Source organism: Anoplolepis gracilipes, unplaced genomic scaffold (assembly GCF_047496725.1).
Source record: "Anoplolepis gracilipes unplaced genomic scaffold, ASM4749672v1 Contig22, whole genome shotgun sequence".
NCBI classification, from domain to species: Eukaryota; Metazoa; Arthropoda; class Insecta; order Hymenoptera; family Formicidae; genus Anoplolepis; species Anoplolepis gracilipes.
Genome location: NW_027328675.1, coordinates 465,624 through 483,879, shown reverse-complemented (window position 1 = coordinate 483,879; position 18,256 = coordinate 465,624).

The following is an 18,256-nucleotide window of genomic DNA, read 5'->3' as shown; positions in this document are numbered from 1 at the left end:
CACTAAACTATATGCACATGAACACGGATACATAGCTTAGTGTGTGTATCCTCTCACACGCGGTGCGCTGGTCGCGGAATGATCTTGATCTGGCATCTTTGATGGAAGTGTTTATATGACAACTTTTGACAAGGTTAGATCGACATAACAAGGTTAGAATGACATAACAAACAATTTTCTTTATGAATTAAAGAGGAAAGTAATAGTGCAGACTCTGCCTGAGCATTGAATTAAGGGGTTAGACTACCTTGACACTTTCAAAAAATCGAATAGCGCACATCGTCGTGTGTCATTGGATAATGTGCTATCGAGAAAAGATGCGTTTCTATCCCGGTAGCACACATCGTTGTGTGTCACTTGGATGGTGTGCTATCAAGAAAAGATGCGTTTCTGTCCCGAAAGCGCAATTTTGGCAGAGCCATATACAGGTACAAAAAAAATTCATAAGAATAAGTGTCCCTTTGCAGGTAACAGGCTCTTTCAATAAACCGCTTACACGACGTAACGCAACACGGTGACGCGCTTTACTATACTCACTCGAAACATCATTTTCCTTTGCGATTTCGAAGTCGGGTCTAATATATATCATTTTTAAGACTATAAGAAATATTTTAAGCAAAAAAAAAATTCGATTTTTTGAAAGTGTCAAGGTGGTCTAACCCCTTAATTCAATCTTCAGGCAGAGTCTGCACTATTACTTTCCTCTTTAATTCATAAAGGAAATTGTTTGTTATGTCATTCTAACCTTGTTATGTCGATCTAACCTTGTCAAAAATTGTCATATAAACACTTCCATCAAAGATGCCAGATCAAGATCACTCCGCGACCAGCGCACCGCGTGTGAGAGGATACACACTTTTTTCGATAACGCACCATCTCAATGGCACACGACGATGTGCGTTATCGGGACAGAAACGCATCTTTTCTCGATAGCACACCATCCAAGTGACACAGGACGATGTGTGCTATCGAGATAGAAACGCATCTTTTCTCGATAGCGCACCATCCAAGTGACACACGACGATGTGCGCTATCGGGACAGAAACGCATCTTTTCTCGATAGCGCACCATCCAAGTGACACACGACGATGTGCGCTATCGGGAAAATATCCAATTTACTTCGTGTGTTATCGGGATGTGTGCTAAAGAGTTGTAGGCTATCGAGAATAACGTTTTTGCCGTGTGCTGTCGGGCTGTGCGCTATCGGGACAATATGCATTTTTATTGTGCGCTATCGAAATGATACACTTTTTATTTTGTGCGCTATTGGGAAAATATTCGATTTACTTGGTGTGCTATCGGGATGTGTGTTAAAGTGTTGTGGGCTATCGGGAATAACGTTAAATTTGTCGTGTACTATCGGGTAGTGCGCTATCGCACCGTGCGCTAACGGGACACTTCCGTTTTTTTTCCGATTGCGTATGTCATCGCGTGCAACTAGCATAGTGCGCTATCGGGAAAATACTCAATTTACTTTATGTGCTAACGGGACAATGTGCATTTTTATTGTGCGCTATCGGGAAAATACTCAATTTACTTTGTTTGCTATCGGGACAATGTACGTTTTTATTGTGCGCTATCGAGAAAATACCCAATTCACTTTGTGCGCTATCGGGATGTGTGCTAAAGAGTTGTGGGCTATCGAGAATAACATTAAATTTGCTGTGTGCTATCGGGTAGTGCGCTATCGAGACAATGTGCATTTTTATTGTGAGCTATCGGGATGATGCATTTTTTATCTCGTGCGTTATCGGGAAAATACTCGATTTACTTGGTGTGCTATCAGGATGTGTGCTAAAGAGTTGTGGGCTATCGGGAATAACGTTAAATTTGCCGTGTGCTATCGGGTAGTGCGCTATCGAGACAATGTACATTTTTATTGTGCGCTATCGGGATGATGCATTTTTTATCTCGTGCGCTATCGGGAAAATACTCGATTTACCTGGTGTGCTATCGGGATGTGTGCTAAAAAGTTGTGGGCTATCGGGAATAACGTTAAATTTGTCGTGTGCTATCGGGTTGTGGGCTATCGCACCGTGCGCTAACGGAACCCTCCCTACATGTATAGTGAATTATATTTTTGCATATGAATAGTGAATTAGAAAACTTACATGGTGCGAAAAGGATTACGGAGGCCTATATAAAATTGTTGACAGTTTTGTTGTGACATATACAAATAATTTTGTGTATGACTCAAGGAGGAAAATAATAGCGCAGACTCTGCCTGAAGATTGAACTGGAAAAAAGCGACCTTATAGTTTTGCATATGAATAGTGTTATTAGAAAATTTATATATAATGTGATATGAAAATGATATGAAGATTTCAGAAATCTGTATAAGATTGTTGACAATTTAGTTGCTGCTTTATTTTAACATAATTTACAGATATTAATATTTTGTGATTTATGGCAAAACAAATTGACGTACACAATTTGCATTCATACGCAAAAATACCTACATCGCTTTTTTCCAGTTCAATCTTCAGGCAGAGTCTGTGCTATTATTTTCCTCCTTGAGTCATACATAAAATTATTTGTATAGGTCACAACAAAACTGTCAACAATTTTATATAGGTCTCTGTAATCCTTTTCGCACCATATTATATGTAAGTTTTCTAATTAACTATTCATATATAAAAATATAATTCACTATACATATGCATATATATAATTAATTCAATCTTTAGGCAGAATCTGCACTATTACTTTCCTCTTTGATTCATAAAGGAAATTGTTTGTTATATCATTCTCATAAAATAGATGCTGATTGTGTATGAATATGAATAGTGAATTAGAAGACTTACATATAACGTGGTGCGAAAAGGATTTCAGAGATCTGTATAAGATTGTTGACAATTTAGTTGCTGCTTCATTTTAACATAATTTACAGATATTAATATTTTGTGGTTTATAGCAAAATAAATTGACATACACAATTTGCATTCATATGCAAAAATATAACATTGCTTTTTTCCAATTCAATATTTAGACAGTCTGCACTATTATTTTCCTCCTTGAGTCATAAACAAAATTGTTTGTCTGAAATATGTCACATTCATAAAATGGATGCAGATGTGTGTGTCAATTTGTCTTGCCTGTTACTACAAAATATATCAGTGAAATATGTTAAAATAAAGCAGCAACAAAACTGTCAACAATTTTATACAGACCTCCGTAATCATTTTCGCACTATATTATATGTAACTTTACCTAGCTAGTAAAAATAAAATCTGAAAATTAAAAAAATAGTTTATAAAAAAATATTTCTTTTATATATAATACAATTATAGAGCACTAGTAATAATAATAATAGTAATAGTAATAGTAATAGTAGTAATAGCAGTAGTAGTAGTTTCATCATAACAGTAGTTAGTGCCAGAGCCGATCTATTCGTGTGCTGGTTGTAGAAACAAAATCCAGAGGCGATCTATTCATGTGCTGGTTGTAGAAACAAAATCCAGAGGCGTTCTATTTGTGTGCTGGTTGTAAAAAAATCCAGAGGCGATTTATTCGTGTACTAGTTGTAAAAAAATCCAGAGGCGATCTATTCGTGTGCTGGTTATAAAAAAATCCAGAGCCGATCTATTCGTGTACTGGTTGTAAAAAAATACAGAGGTGATCTATTCGTGTACTGGTTTTAGAAAACTATATACGATGAAAATGTCGATCTTTGTAAAGATAACAATGATTTCGTTATCGAAAATGGCCCTCTGGATATGAATCGTATCCAGGGAAACATGCCTAAAAGCCGTTACATTGTCGACATTGTTACTCAGAGTATCAATAACAAGTCCATTAGAAAATCAGTGGTATCACTGTCTGAAATGATGAATTCGGAGGTTGATATCAGAGTAACGGAAAATCAACCAAATAAAGAAGAAAATCGATCTTTGCGAAGATAACAATGATTTTGTTATCGAAAATATTCCTCTAAATCGTATTCAGAAAAACATGCCTGAAAATTGTCGCATTGTTGATATTTCTTTAATGTGGAATGAAATTCACAGGACCTTTGATAATCACGCGCAAGGAATAGAGTGCCAATTTAAAAAGATTGGAAACTCATAAATTCTCGTCGCATTGGGTTAATGACACAATTGTTCTTCAAGTGCCAAATGTGCCATTATGAAGCTAACATCTGGTCAGAACCCCAAAAACCGAAAACATTGGACATACAGTTGCTGTAGCAGGAATTATCATAACGGGAATTGGTTTTGCCCAGTTTGAAGAGCTATGTGCAGTCATAACTGTTCATCCGACAAAACTTATATTAAATATAGGGAAAGGTTAGTTGATACTTTTCAAGAAACAGCCATGGAAAATATAAAAATGGCTGGCAAAATTGAAAAGCAACTAGCTTTAGAAAAAATGAAGTTATAAACGATATTCCGTATATAACAGTCGTAGCGGATGATAGTTTAGCAAGATGATGATTGTATCATAATTAGTTATTCAACTAACAATTGTGATATAACTAGAGATGATATAGCAAGATATGAAAAAATTTTAAATGCGATTGCTTTTCTTCCTGTTATTATGAATAACATTTTGCCTATCGATAGCAAAATAAACGATGAATCATTAGATCGTTTTTTGCGTATCGTAAGAGAAACTTCAGATTATGAAACGCAAAGTGTGCAATATCTGGACTTCCTTCATATGATTACAGCCAGCCAAAGTAAGAAAAGCTTACAAACCATTGGAAGGAATTGTAGTGATCACTGGCGATGTATTTTCTTTGATGGCACCAAACTTCGCGTATATGATAGCCTACCTGGCTGTACATATGATAAGTTGGTACCTAAGGAAAAAGACTATATTCGTCTACGTTATCCTACAATAAATAAAAATATTTTTTTTGAAAAAGTTAAAAAACAACCTGATGGCATTAGTTGTGGCATTTATGCTGCAGCTTTCACCACAACTATAGCCTTAGGAGGCAATCCTTGTGAGGAAAATTATTCGAACGATGTTAAATGTTATGCGAGAGCATCTTTTTAAAATTATAGAAGGCAACAAATTATTGCCTTTTTCTAGATAATATACCATTATCTTGATAATAGAAAAAAAATGTCTCAATACTGCTCGTAAATTGAAATCGGAGAGACGTAAAAAATAAATAAAATATTTTGGTTGCGTTCTCACGGAAATAGGCGATGGAGGGGCCCATTCTACATTTTCAATATTCAAAATATTTCATATTTTTACTGCTCTATTATCTCGTACACGTTAATCTAAACGTATGTATCTCAGAGTATAGATAACAGTAAAATAGAAGTATATCTGCCTTTATAGCATTTATTTGTCTTTATTTGATATATAATTCCATAAAAGTGCTTACAATAGTTACCCAAATAGCAATGCGTGATGATCAGATTTCATCACGTCATGATCTTATGATATTGATCGAAATATGATGTATATATTGTAATCATATCATGATGATACATATCATGAACACAAGTTACGCACACATAAGTACACAATAGTAGTACGAACATTATTTATGTATTCATTATGTCGTTCTTTTATGAACTTTTATAGATATTATAACATGTCTGCATTCTGAGCAGCATATGAGCCCGCATCTGTGTCTATGTTTGTCAAAATATGAACTCAGAATGCATATATTTTGTTATCTGGGTATATTGTAAGTAATGCAAAGCATATATATGCTTTTCAAGAAGAATAAAATCCGACTATATGTGTATGAATAGAGGGTGTGCCAAAAGTGTGGATACACCCAATACCTAAAAAACGATACGTTTTAGAAAAAAACGTTTCAGACAAAAGTTATTGGGTTCAGAGGGGGACATTCGACGGTACAAATGGTTTGACTTTGTATAGTCATGTGAAGGTCACGTCGATTTTTTTAAATGGAACACCCTATATATTATTGCATATTCTTATAGCTTATCTCGAGAGCTTTTTAAAACACTATGATAAAGTATTTTTTCATTAAAAACATTTTGAGTTATAAAATTTGAAAGTTACAAAATTTTGACACAAGGTATAAAATATCTCGCAAAATAATCATTTTTCGCTTATCATACCTTAATACTTTTTCGCATAGAATAACAAGATGAATCGATTGGTATAAAGAAAACACAGTTATCTTTTCAAAAAAATTAGCAACTGCATGTTGCAAATTACATATTTTATTTATAAGCAACTATCTGTTTTCTTTACACTAATCGATTAATTTTATTATTCTGTGCAAAAAAAAGTATAATAATCGAAAAATGAATATTTTACGATATTTTGTACCTTATGTGAATAGTTTGTAATTTTCAAACTTTATAACTCGAAAAGTTTATGATAAAATACTTTATCATAGTGTTTTGGAAAACTCTCAAGCTAAGCTACAAGAATATACAACGAAAAATAGGGTGTTCCATGTAAAAAATTGAAAGTGACCTTACGTGATTTTCAAACGACTATTCAAGGTCAAACCAATGACATTATCTTACGGCCCCTTCGTAACCATACAATTTTTGTCTAAAATATTTTTTGTTATAATGTGTATTTTCAGAGATAATAGCTTGTAACAGGTTATCTGGCCTACCCTGTATATACATACATATCCATATAGTCTGGATTAGTGATTACATAACAATCATATTTTGACTGTCTGAACTGATAGGTAACTAAAAGATTAATAATTTTTTAAGAAATTCACTGAAAACTAACTAATTATATATACATAATGTTTATGAAATAGATTGTTTGTTTGTTAATAATGGATATATAAATGTTGCTATTTTCAATTACTTAAAAAACATAGAAACAGGTTTTGAACATTTGTTATAATGAAAACTCATTTATATTTTGCATTAAATAGAATATTTCGTGCAACTGCGAGATGTACCACATGAAAGAGAAATAAGACAGTGTGGAAATAAAGAAATCAATTTATGTTTTGCATGAGAGCCAGTCGACAGAAAATGTTTTATCATTCATGATGAAGCGTAACAAAAAACACCAAGCATAAATGTTAGCTTTTATCAGCTAAAATTAAAATGACCACTGTTCTCTCTCTCTCTCTATATATATATAAGCTAACATTTATGCTTGATATTTTTTGTTACGCTTCATCATGAATGATAAAAAATTTTCTGTCGACTGGCTCTCATGCAAAACATAAATTGATTTCTTTATTTCCACACTGTCTTATTTCTCTTTGATGTGGTACATCTCGCAGTTGCACGAAATATTCTATATAATGCAAAATATAAATGAGTTTTGATTATAACAAATGTTCAAAACCTGTTTCTATATTTTTAGTAATTGAAAATAGCAAGAATTATATATCTATTCAAACAATCTATTTCATAAACATTACGTATATATAATTCTTGCTAGTTTTCAGTGAATTTCTAAAATTATTATTAATTTTTTAGTTACTTATGAGTTCAGACAGTCAAAATGTACAGATAATATACTAATGTTCACACGATGGCTGCATAGTGCATGCATGTGCACGTCCTATATTGTGATGTCCACAACTAACTCTGCACCAGACGAGCACAATGCCTAAAGAAACACATAGGGACTGCATATTTATTGCATTGTGTACTGGCATATTAGCACGTTTGGTTATCTAGAATAGCCTATCCGCTGAAATTTGTTAGCTGGCAATGACAGCACAGTGATCGCACTGTGCCAGCAAAAATAGCACGGCGAACAGCACCTAACCGTGCGCTCTCTGTGACAGCACAAGGTTGCTATCAGTTATTACACGTGCTGTCACTTATATAGGTTATGAAAATAATAATATATACGTTGGTAACGACGGAACTAAAATTATCGGTATTATCGATCGGAATAATCGATCGGTATTATCGACAATTTTAGTTCCACTAAGAAGAGGGCGGAAATCCGTTGGAGTTCGCCTGTCACTCCGAAATCCCCTTAAGGCTGTTATACTGTTTTTTAATATGCAGCATTTCAGAAACAAGACGTTTATTATAATGGGATTCTATGTCTAGGATTTCAGTATCGTTCCAGTTAAATTCATGGTTTAAGTTAATCCTATGATTAGTTATAACGGATTTTGTATTAGTATTCCGGTTAATATGTTGTCTGTGTTCTTTTATTCTTGTATTAAGTTTCCTGCAAGTCTGTCCTACGTAAAATGCGTCGCAATCATTACACTTAATTTTGTAGACCACGTGGGTATTGGAAAATTTTCGGATCTTATCCTTATGTACTTTAATAAATTTATTTAGTTTGTTGAGGCTTAAATAGGAAACTGTGCTGCCAGTGTCTCTAACAATGTCATTGAATTTATCAATTAGAAAAGGTAAATATGGAATCGTGAAAAACGAATTTTTTTCTTTAAGATCATTATTATTAAGATTACTATATTCCTTCTGAAACAAATATTTTAAGCAACCATTTATGATATCAAATATGAGTTTTAATGGATAATCCGTTCATTAGTAAAATGTTGATAATGCATATGTTTTTTGAATGGAACTGCGGGTGTGATAAGGTGAACACTCTGTCAACAAGTCCTATAATAGTGTAATAAATTGATGTTTTAATAATACATGGAATAAAAGTTAATTTGTTATATTTATAGAATGTAGCTGTAATGCTGTCTATTGTTTATGATTGTATATTGTTATTGTAAATTTTAATTACAATAATTTAAATTGAAGATTATATATCGTACATATTATTTTGTATTAAAATAAAAGAAGAAAATCAAAATTTTGATTAACTCTATATATTACACAATATAATTCTTTGAAAACTTATTAATGCAATAGTTTAGTGTTCATTTAAAATTTACGATAATATTATTTATTTCAATTTCACATGGCCTACAGCGAGAAAACACTATAACAAGATGCTTAAGGAAAATGAACAGAAAGCGTCTGAAGAAAATGAGCAGGAAAACAAAAAATGTTTAAACTTCATAAAAATAGGCATTGTACGAGACAATTACGGAATACTACAAATATTAAAAAATATTATTCTAACAATATATCAACCGATAATTCAAAATACTCCTATTTCACAAATGAGTTACAGAAAGATGTGGTGTCATTACTTTCGACATTGAAAGATAAAATAGAAGTTTTATTCTATATAAATGAGCTTAAAAACTTTCTCACTCAATTTTCACGGTAGAAATATAAAAAATAAAGTACTATTAACTTTATGGACTAACGTACATATTGCATAGTTAATATGTAAATTTTTTAGAAAAGCTGTTTGCGAACAGCAAACGAAAATATATTACAATATGCGACTCGTTGACTGTCTGAGGCGATGTAACTTTTTTTTTTAACAACAGGAAAATGCATTACGCATCCCCCGGGCAGAAGTGTGTGGGCTGGAGATATGTGGGACTCTCCCTATTTAACGGGCATACCCACTAAAAACCTGTCGAGTGGCGTCACTGGCAATAGGGGAACCCCGGGAACTAGCAGTTGCAATACATCCGGGGCCCCCCCTTGTCTGTCTCCCTTAGCGAAAGACCCATCGCGGGAAGGGAGGGAGGGGTGTGCAATCCCTCCCTTCCGATAACATCTCGGTGTTAACGACGGGAGGGTCACTACCTCCTCCCGCCAGTTCATCTCGCGCTCTCGAATCCCCCTCTATAGGGGGGGAGCAGGCCAGAACCTCCACTGGCCTGTGGTGTTTGAGCCAGTCTCCGCCTTGGCGGGGGAGGGAAGGGGACCTAGTGTCCCTTCCTTACTCCCCCTGACGCGCGTCATTTGGCGTTGCCGGGCGACATCTGTGGACTCGGCTTCTCGCCGGGTCCATATACGACGGCATTCTTCTTCCTCGTACTTCCCTCCGTCACCCTTCTTTGGTGGCGGTGGGGGGGACAACTGCCCCTACCGATAAGATCCTCAGGGGGCGGGAACATAGGTCCCCGTCCCCCAAAGGATGGATGGCTGGAGCTCCCAGGTCCCCACAGAGGGGGCCTGACGGGGGTTGTCCCCTGCATCCGATTCGTTTGTGGCCGGGACGGCCGCAATGAAAGCACCTGTCCCCCCTATCTAGGGAGGACAGGTATCCCACTCTCACGTGCCCTATTACGAAGCACCGATAGCACCTAGGTGGTGGTGCTTCCTCCTTCGAGCGGCCACAAGGCCGCTTTGCTCGGGTCTGACGGGAAGAGGAGTCCGCCCCCTCCGAAGAGGAGGACAGGTCCCCCCCGCCATGACAGGGACTGGTTCCCCCGACGGAGCCCTCACCCTCCGAAGAGGTATGAGAGCCCGCCAGGGGAGGGGTCGCTCTCTATTCCTGCTTCCACACATTCCGGTGGGGAGAAAGATCCGCTCCCTCCAAAGAGGACGCCCTCCCCGACCAAACAGGGACCACACCCCCGGCGGACTCGCCCTCCAAGAAGGGATGAGGGACCGGCGGGGAGGGGATCTCCTCTTTCCTCATGAGACAGGGGTCGAACCTCCCGGAGGAATCCGCACCCTCCGAAAAGATACGAGGGTCCGGGGGAATAGGACCTTCTTCTTTCCCCTCTATTGCCTCTTCCCTCTTCCTACGGAGAGAGGGGGAGGAGGAGGAAGACATGGTATCTCCACCGTCTTCGACTGTCCGCTTTCCCATGCGTCCGGTGCACTACGGGGAGGGTCGAGTGTCTGTTAACACAATAGTAACAAGTGTCGCCAACCTTTCATAGAGCCCATCTAGGCCTTTGGACGCCACGATGGACTTTACCTCATCTTGGACAATTGTCCTCACTACTTCAACCCCCAGAGGGACTACCTTGTCCTGGTCTGGGGGGCAGGGGATTGGTCTGGGTTCCCTCATCTTTCATCAATGTCTCCACTATCTGCGTGGAGGCATTTGAGATACGGGTCTCAATTTGGGTCCCTTCGTCTTGTGTCTCTGTCTCCTTGACGACTGCTGAGTTAACCCTATGAGCCAAGGCCTCACAATAGGTCAACACCATCTTAAACATTTCGTGCATTGTGTTGCAGTTAGTACTCAGCTCGTCGTATTGGTCCGCATAGTCTTCGACCATCTCCCATCAGCGGCTTTTTGTTTCCTTTCGTAGTTTTTCTACGTGAACTTTCCGCATCCTCTCGCATAGGTCATCTCTGTTAGCATTAAGGCTCCTCGTAGAAACTTTTATTCCTTCTTTGAGATCATCCACGGTTGTGGGACCACTCCCAGCCCATTCAGGCCTCTTTTCCCTATCTCAAGCGATAGTCAATGCCCCCGGAAGGCTCGCTGGCAACCTCCCAGGTGGCCCTTTGTCTGATAACAACAAAGGGGGGGCAGGGACGATACCCCCCAACGCCGGTCCCTAGTATTCGAACCTGGGATGTTCTTCACTCGTTTGGTCGTTATACCATTTCCATCTTGTTGACTCGCTCTTGGCACCCTTTGGAATTACCCGGGACTTGTAGGTCCTAAGACCCGACAACTACACCGGGATCTCACTCCGGATGGTCCCCCCACCACGGCAAGGTGGCGAGTCATCGGGGGAGGGGGTGCACCCTCCGAAGAGGGCCGATAGATGACCCTTAGTGGTTTGGCCGCGTACACGGTGACGAGTCGTGCCGTTTGACCAGACCAGGCGACATCCCCTTTGGCCCCTAGCTCGCCAGGACCACGTCCACTTTTAGCATCCCTCGGGTGACACCCCTGACCTACGTCCCGGCTTCCGGTGTCCACCCTCGGAAAATAGCCATTTCGCGTGCGTCTTTCGGTTTTTATAGTGGGCGAGACAAATTACCACTAGGCGGACTCCTGTATTGGCGGTCCGGCCGCCACCTTCATGGGTCCCCACCTTGACGAGGACCTTTCACGGGGCCCTGGTTTCGCAGAACCCCTCCTGGGTTCTACTACTAACAGGTTCCCGCTTCCAGTCCCCGATCCAGCAGGGCCCTTCCCCTTGGGCGAATTCCCAGGGAAGGAGTCGAGACACGTACCCCAAGGCAGTTGGCCCGGAGGGGTCTTCTGTGCAACGACGCCCCAATTCGGTACGTATCGGTTGCCACCGGTCAGGCACCAACCATTTCACAGGATGTTATCACATGCGATCAACATCTTGCCCCGAACGCCTCCAAGTTTTTATACAGGGGATAGGCGCATCCCTGTTCGAACCGTGTGTAGCATCGGGACGGTAATGTCCTTCAACCCACATCGGGCTTCCTAACCCATGTCCCCGTCTCCGTGTTTTTATACGGGGGGGAAGACGGACCCCTGTGCGTACCGTGTATAGCATCGGGACTGCGGTCCTTCAACCTACATCGGGCGTCCTGTTAACCGGTTCATCCTTCCGGCATTCCTATATAGGGGAAAGAGGACTCCTGTAGCGGTGTTTGGTGACTTTGGGACTCGAATCCAGCCGAAGATTCCTCCATCACCCACCACCAAGACCCAAATAAAAGGGGGAACGGACCCCTGATGCCTCGCCCTGCTGTCAAGCCAACAGATCGAGGTCCTATCCGAACCCTGCATCGTAGGGTACATATCTTCTCTACAACGACCACGCAATGCCGGCGAAACCCGTCGTCCCCGAAGAGCCGGCGGATCCGCCGACAATGGGTGGCCCGGAAACAACGACCGTCCCAGGAGGCTCGTCGGCACCCGTAGGTCCGCCTTCCCCCCCAAAAAGCCGTGCCCCGAATCGTTCGCTTCCCGTCTTGTTGGGATTTGCGACACGTAAGCCTCTCTTCAAGATCAGCACCCGGGGAGCCCGATAAGCATCGGGTGCCTTTCCGATCGGCTCTTCTGAAGAAGACTCCTCCGGAAGGGAGGACACTCTTGAGGCGGGCACGCTAAGGCCCTTGCGTAGTGTCTTCGTTACTCTCTAACCTCCGCCCAGCCACGCTCCAGCTTAAGGGCTTCCGCCTCCAGTGTACTATGTGGCGTTTACCATCATTTTGGCCGTGACCGTCGCGTCCGACACCCAGGTATGAATGACGGTGCTATGCATCATGCCCGAGCCGGAGTCCAAGAGGAAATCCGGCTATCGGTGCGCTCTTAGCTATCCCTCCACTCCGGTTTCCGGGAGCTTCGGGACAGAGCCTCCTCACCACGTCAAGGTGGCGCACCATCGAGGAGGGAGGAAATATAACCTGGTGCTAAAATGAAAAAAGTTTTAAAGGCGACCTCACAAAGTGCAACTTTTAGAACGAAGTGCTACTTTTTTGGCACAAGAGTTACAGCTTAGAGAGAAAGATGTATTTTACTCGACCGTAACATCGTCACTAGATAGTATAACGTTAGAGATACTGAAAAGTCTCAGAGAGAAACATCCTGACCATTCGATATTTTCGACGTCTGCAGAAAATTTTTCCTATTGGGAAAACAACAATATTAACGATAATCATTGGAATGAAGTAGAAGGAACACAGATTATGGATACACTCGAGGAATGTATATGTGACAAATTAAACTTTTGTCTAAACAATCCGGCAGACATAGTGTTGGATACACAATTCAAATACATGTGCATTGATAATGTGGATAATATTAATTATGATGTATTATAAAAATATTGCAAATTATCCTGTAAATATGTTTGTTGTAATTTAAAAAATATTTTTCCTTTAATTAATTCCTGCATTGTAATTTCTGACATTAGGTCTTAGAACATAAATATGGTCAAGAAATAATAATATAATATCATAGCGTTGCCAGAAGACTTGGTCTACGTTGCGATATAATAATCGGATATCCCGATAAACATATCTGCCTATTTTGGAAACTAAGTTAGTAAGTGCAATGTCAGATTTAAAATTATTTAAATCTTTTGGTACTTTTATTCCCATCATACATACATATACTATTTTTTCTTGTTTACAGTGCCACGAGTACCTCAGAAAATGTAAGATGTTTTAAAATAAATTCTAAGAAATTTCCAGATTGTTTTATCAAGCAGCAGCGATTTTAAGAATTTGATGTAATAACAGTTAAAATGGTTGGCAATTACTCATATATAATTTTTTATTAATAATCATATTTTTTCATATTAATTTTAACTCTTACTCCGTATTGTTATTTTTAACACCTTCTAACTGTACAGGTGAGTTAGCGTATTTTCGATAAATTTATTAATATGTAAAAGTGTTGTAAAAAAATCTGAAAAAATGTATATACTTTCTTTGAACATTCTAAATAAAGACTAAAATAATAAATTTAAAAAATAATTTACTTAAATATATTATTTTGTGATTATTTGTTTTCATTGACGTTGTTAGAAAAATCACAGCTAAACATGATCCATCAGTACGGAGTAAGGGTTAATATTAATTAATAAATTTCTGATATTAAGCAGAAAGTCTGCACAGTATACAATCTTTTGTTTAATAATTGGAACCTCATTTACATTTAAATCATTTTTTATTATTTATAGATGAGTATAATAATACTCTACGAATTTAATCGTAATACTATGCCTCCGCCAGAGATCCCGTTCAGGAATCAAGAATATGATCGCTGAGATTTGCGGAAGGGACGAAGAGCGGACGTCCTCTTTCCCGCGGTTTTCTTATAATTTATTACTTTTTTTTATTATAAAATGTGTATTCGCTTTTATTTGTATTAACGTTAAACGCTAGATTTAGTACAAACAATAGTAAATTATTTTGTCGTATCTCCCTAGATTTATTGACTCTCGCTCGTTTTCGTCAGGAGTAAATAGCGATGTTTCGTGATTATACCTTAGTATTCGGTAACCCGGTACGCGTTCTACTTCTTCCCGGTACGCGCTTATCTGGATTAATTATTGACATTTGTCTGTTGCAGTTATAATTATGTTAGATCTGTTTGACGACTGTCCGTTGTAACGAACATCGTTACGAACGGTCTCGGGGCCGAACGTCCGCCCCGAATTTGAGAAACCCAGCGCCTATGTGCGCTCCACCGCACGACAATCGCGCACGCCACTGGGAACCCCCTCTCTCTCGCATGATACGAGAGAGAGGGAAGGCTTTCGGGTATATAAGCCCGACCGACCGACGACCAGACACCTGTCCTGATCCTGAATCCGGCCGGGCAAGAGCCTCAGAGTTAAGCTCCGAAGCGAAGCCAGCAGCTAGATTCAATCCTCTCTCCAAGTTCCTGACCGTCGATCCGGAAGAAGGGTGTTCTCTTCTTCTGCCGGGCGTTCCCGGTGACCGACTCCGTCCTCGACCACGCGATCCGGAAGGAGGGTGTGCTTTCCTTCTGCCGGGTGCTCCCGGCGGTCGCGATCCCAGCCAACGGTCGATCCGGGAGAAGGGTGTTCTCTTCTCCTGCCGGGTGTTCCCGGTCGACAGCAGCGCGTCTGATAGCCGCGCTGCGATAATCGCATCATACGGCAACTCGCCCAGTTTGTAGATAGTCGCGTTGCACCGCGAACTGTTGCGCACCCGTCTAGCTTGTAAGAACTCGCATGTACTGCGACCCGCTCGCAACCTCGCGCCGCCTAGCCTGTAGATAACCGCTCGTTCGCGCCGCCTAGCCTGTAGATAACCGCTCATATCGCGCCGCCTAACCTGTAGATAACCGCTTGCCTAGCTGGTAAATGACTGCATACCTAGCTTGCAGATAACCGCTTGCTTAGCTTGTAAATGACCGCACGCCTAGCTTGTAAACACACATATCGCTTGCTGACCCCATCCGCTTGCGCCCACACGCACAACCCCACGTACACATCTCACACGTACACAACTACACATGTATATAGCACACGACCCAACCATATGTAAATACTACCGCTAAATAAACAGTTGTCATACGAAAACCCGGTCTCGTCAATTGGAGTCTTCCCCTTCTCCCGAACCCTGGAACCGATGAGCTAGTCCGAGACGTCGGGAAAGGTGCTATCCCGTAACGGTTACTATTAATTAAAATCTGAGTGACGACTGCCCGTTGCTTAATTGCGGCGAGTCGTTTTATTACTTCCAAAATGCACGATTATTTGGAGGGGATCCTTTAGCAACATGACCAAATATGATCAGGTTGCTGACTTCGCGAAGTCGAGTCCTAGTGCAGGTGAGGAAGTTCAAAGTCGAAATTGTTTGCATTTTTATGCAATTCAGCGATATTTTTCCGGTATGTCTCCGGTAGCGCTTTCCGATCTCGCGTTCATGCACGGCCTTGGGCGCGCGTTGCCTGCTGCGTCAGCGGCTCGCGCGATTATCTCTCCGCTCGCGGTGAGTAGGTATACAAGGGGAGTTCTAACTCAGGAGCTCGAGGTGCGAGAGGTCTGACGTTACGAGGGGGGGAGGTTCCTACTTACATTCGAAAACAGATGTTTATCTTTGTGATTGATTTATAGCCGGAGCACTTTAGAGTCCATAAAACTGTTTTTTTCTAATTTTTATGATCATTTTATGACCATTTTATCATTAGGATTTTAAGCGCCGAATTCGGCAGCTTTGTACCCTCGCGGAAAATCTCCCATAAAACAGGAGCGAGACATCTTCCTTACTATTTTTAAGGAAGAATTGCAACTGTTAGGTGTTTATCTTTGTGATTGATTTATAGCCGGAGCACTTTAGAGTCCATTAGAACAGTGTTTTTTTTACTAACTTTTATGGACATTTTATCATTAGGATGTCGTGGGAAAAGAATAGAAATTTTTGGCCGACGAACATGTCGGAACGTGGTGCAAAAGCGCCGACGTTCGGTAGCTTGTGTCCTTAAGACAGCATTAGATGAAATATAAGAAGGATGACAGGCCGTCAAACCATAGTACGATTTGATAGCGCATAGATGAAGCGGAAAAAAGTTTAGCGGTTACTGTCTGATATTAGAATTGTTAGTAATACAATAGTGAATGGAAACAAAAATGGAAAACGTGGAGCAGAAAGAACGCGACTTGTTGGAGCATTCCCACCAAGTCACCACATTGGACGAATATTTTGGATGGCTGCAGCATTGCGAGGAGTTTATCGAAGAACTTGAAGAACGCAGCGTGTCAAGCGTCCGTGACTCTCAATCGGAAATAGACAATCTTTGGTGGCAAAAATTGCGCGACTCGAGGGTACAAAAACTCGATTGCAGAGACAGTTTATATCCAGTGGTGGTGATTATAGTAGTAACAATAACGCGGAAAGACTCATATGGCGAGAGATTGATACGGCGTTTGAGAGCCGCATCTTGACTGGTGCGGTTAAAAATTATAATCACATCGAACTTCGTCAATTATTGAAAGACGCGAGTGACATTGTGATCGGACACGTGCAAAAAGTGATACAGAGACATAGGGCGTTTTCCAGCAAATGACACAGACGACACAGTGTAACACAATGTCCATTAGTGTAAGTGAGATACAACGAATGTTCTCCCTCACACTAATGGACACTATGTCGCCTGTGTTACTTGCTGAAAAACGCCTATATTAATGTGAACACTGTGTTTAATGGCGAGTTTGTGGCAGGCGATAAGCGCGCCAATAAAAGTGTCAATACAAAAAACTGTGAACTCTTTCATACGTCCGATTTACACGAGTGGTACTGAACGCCGCGTTATCGAGCCCACACTAGCATCGTTAGAAGAATTTCAGGAACGCGATAGCGGATGGGTATTATTGCGTATACTAAATTTGACTGTAAATATAAATAAATATAATCCTATGCGCGCCGGATGTTACGTGCAATTCGCGAAAGATAATAATGAAACGAGCAGTGGTTAACGTGCAATCTCAAGACAATGCATGTTTTGCGTGGGCGGTGGTGGCTGCTCTGTATCCAGTTGAAAGAAACACAGACCGACAATCATCGTACCCGCAATATACAACAGTACTGAATCTCCAAAATATTGAGTTTGTAGTCTTAATCAAATTAAAAAGTTTGAAATTTATAACAACATTTTAATCAACGTGTATACCATCGAGAATGAAAACATTAGTTTTACCTGTTACGCCTTACGGAGCAAAAGAGGCACAAGCACGTTAACTTGCTCTACGTGCAAGATGCGCGAGATATCGGACATTTCGCGTGGATCGAGAATATGTCCAGGCTCGTAAGTTCGCAACTCAGCAAACACAATGGTCAAAAATATATCTGCGATCGGTATGTATATTTAATAAAACCGTCTAAAACATATATATAAAAAGAGGATATAAAAATTTTAACTTTTATTTTACAGATGCATGCACTATTTTCACTCGGACGAAAAACTACAGTCGCATACAGTAAACTGTGGAAAGATGAAGCCGACTGCGCTATCCGGTTACCGAGCGATAAGGACAGGTGGCTCGCATTCACCAACTACAACAGGAAGAAGCGACTACCTTTCATCGTGTACGCCGACCTGCAGTGCGTTTTGGTGAAAA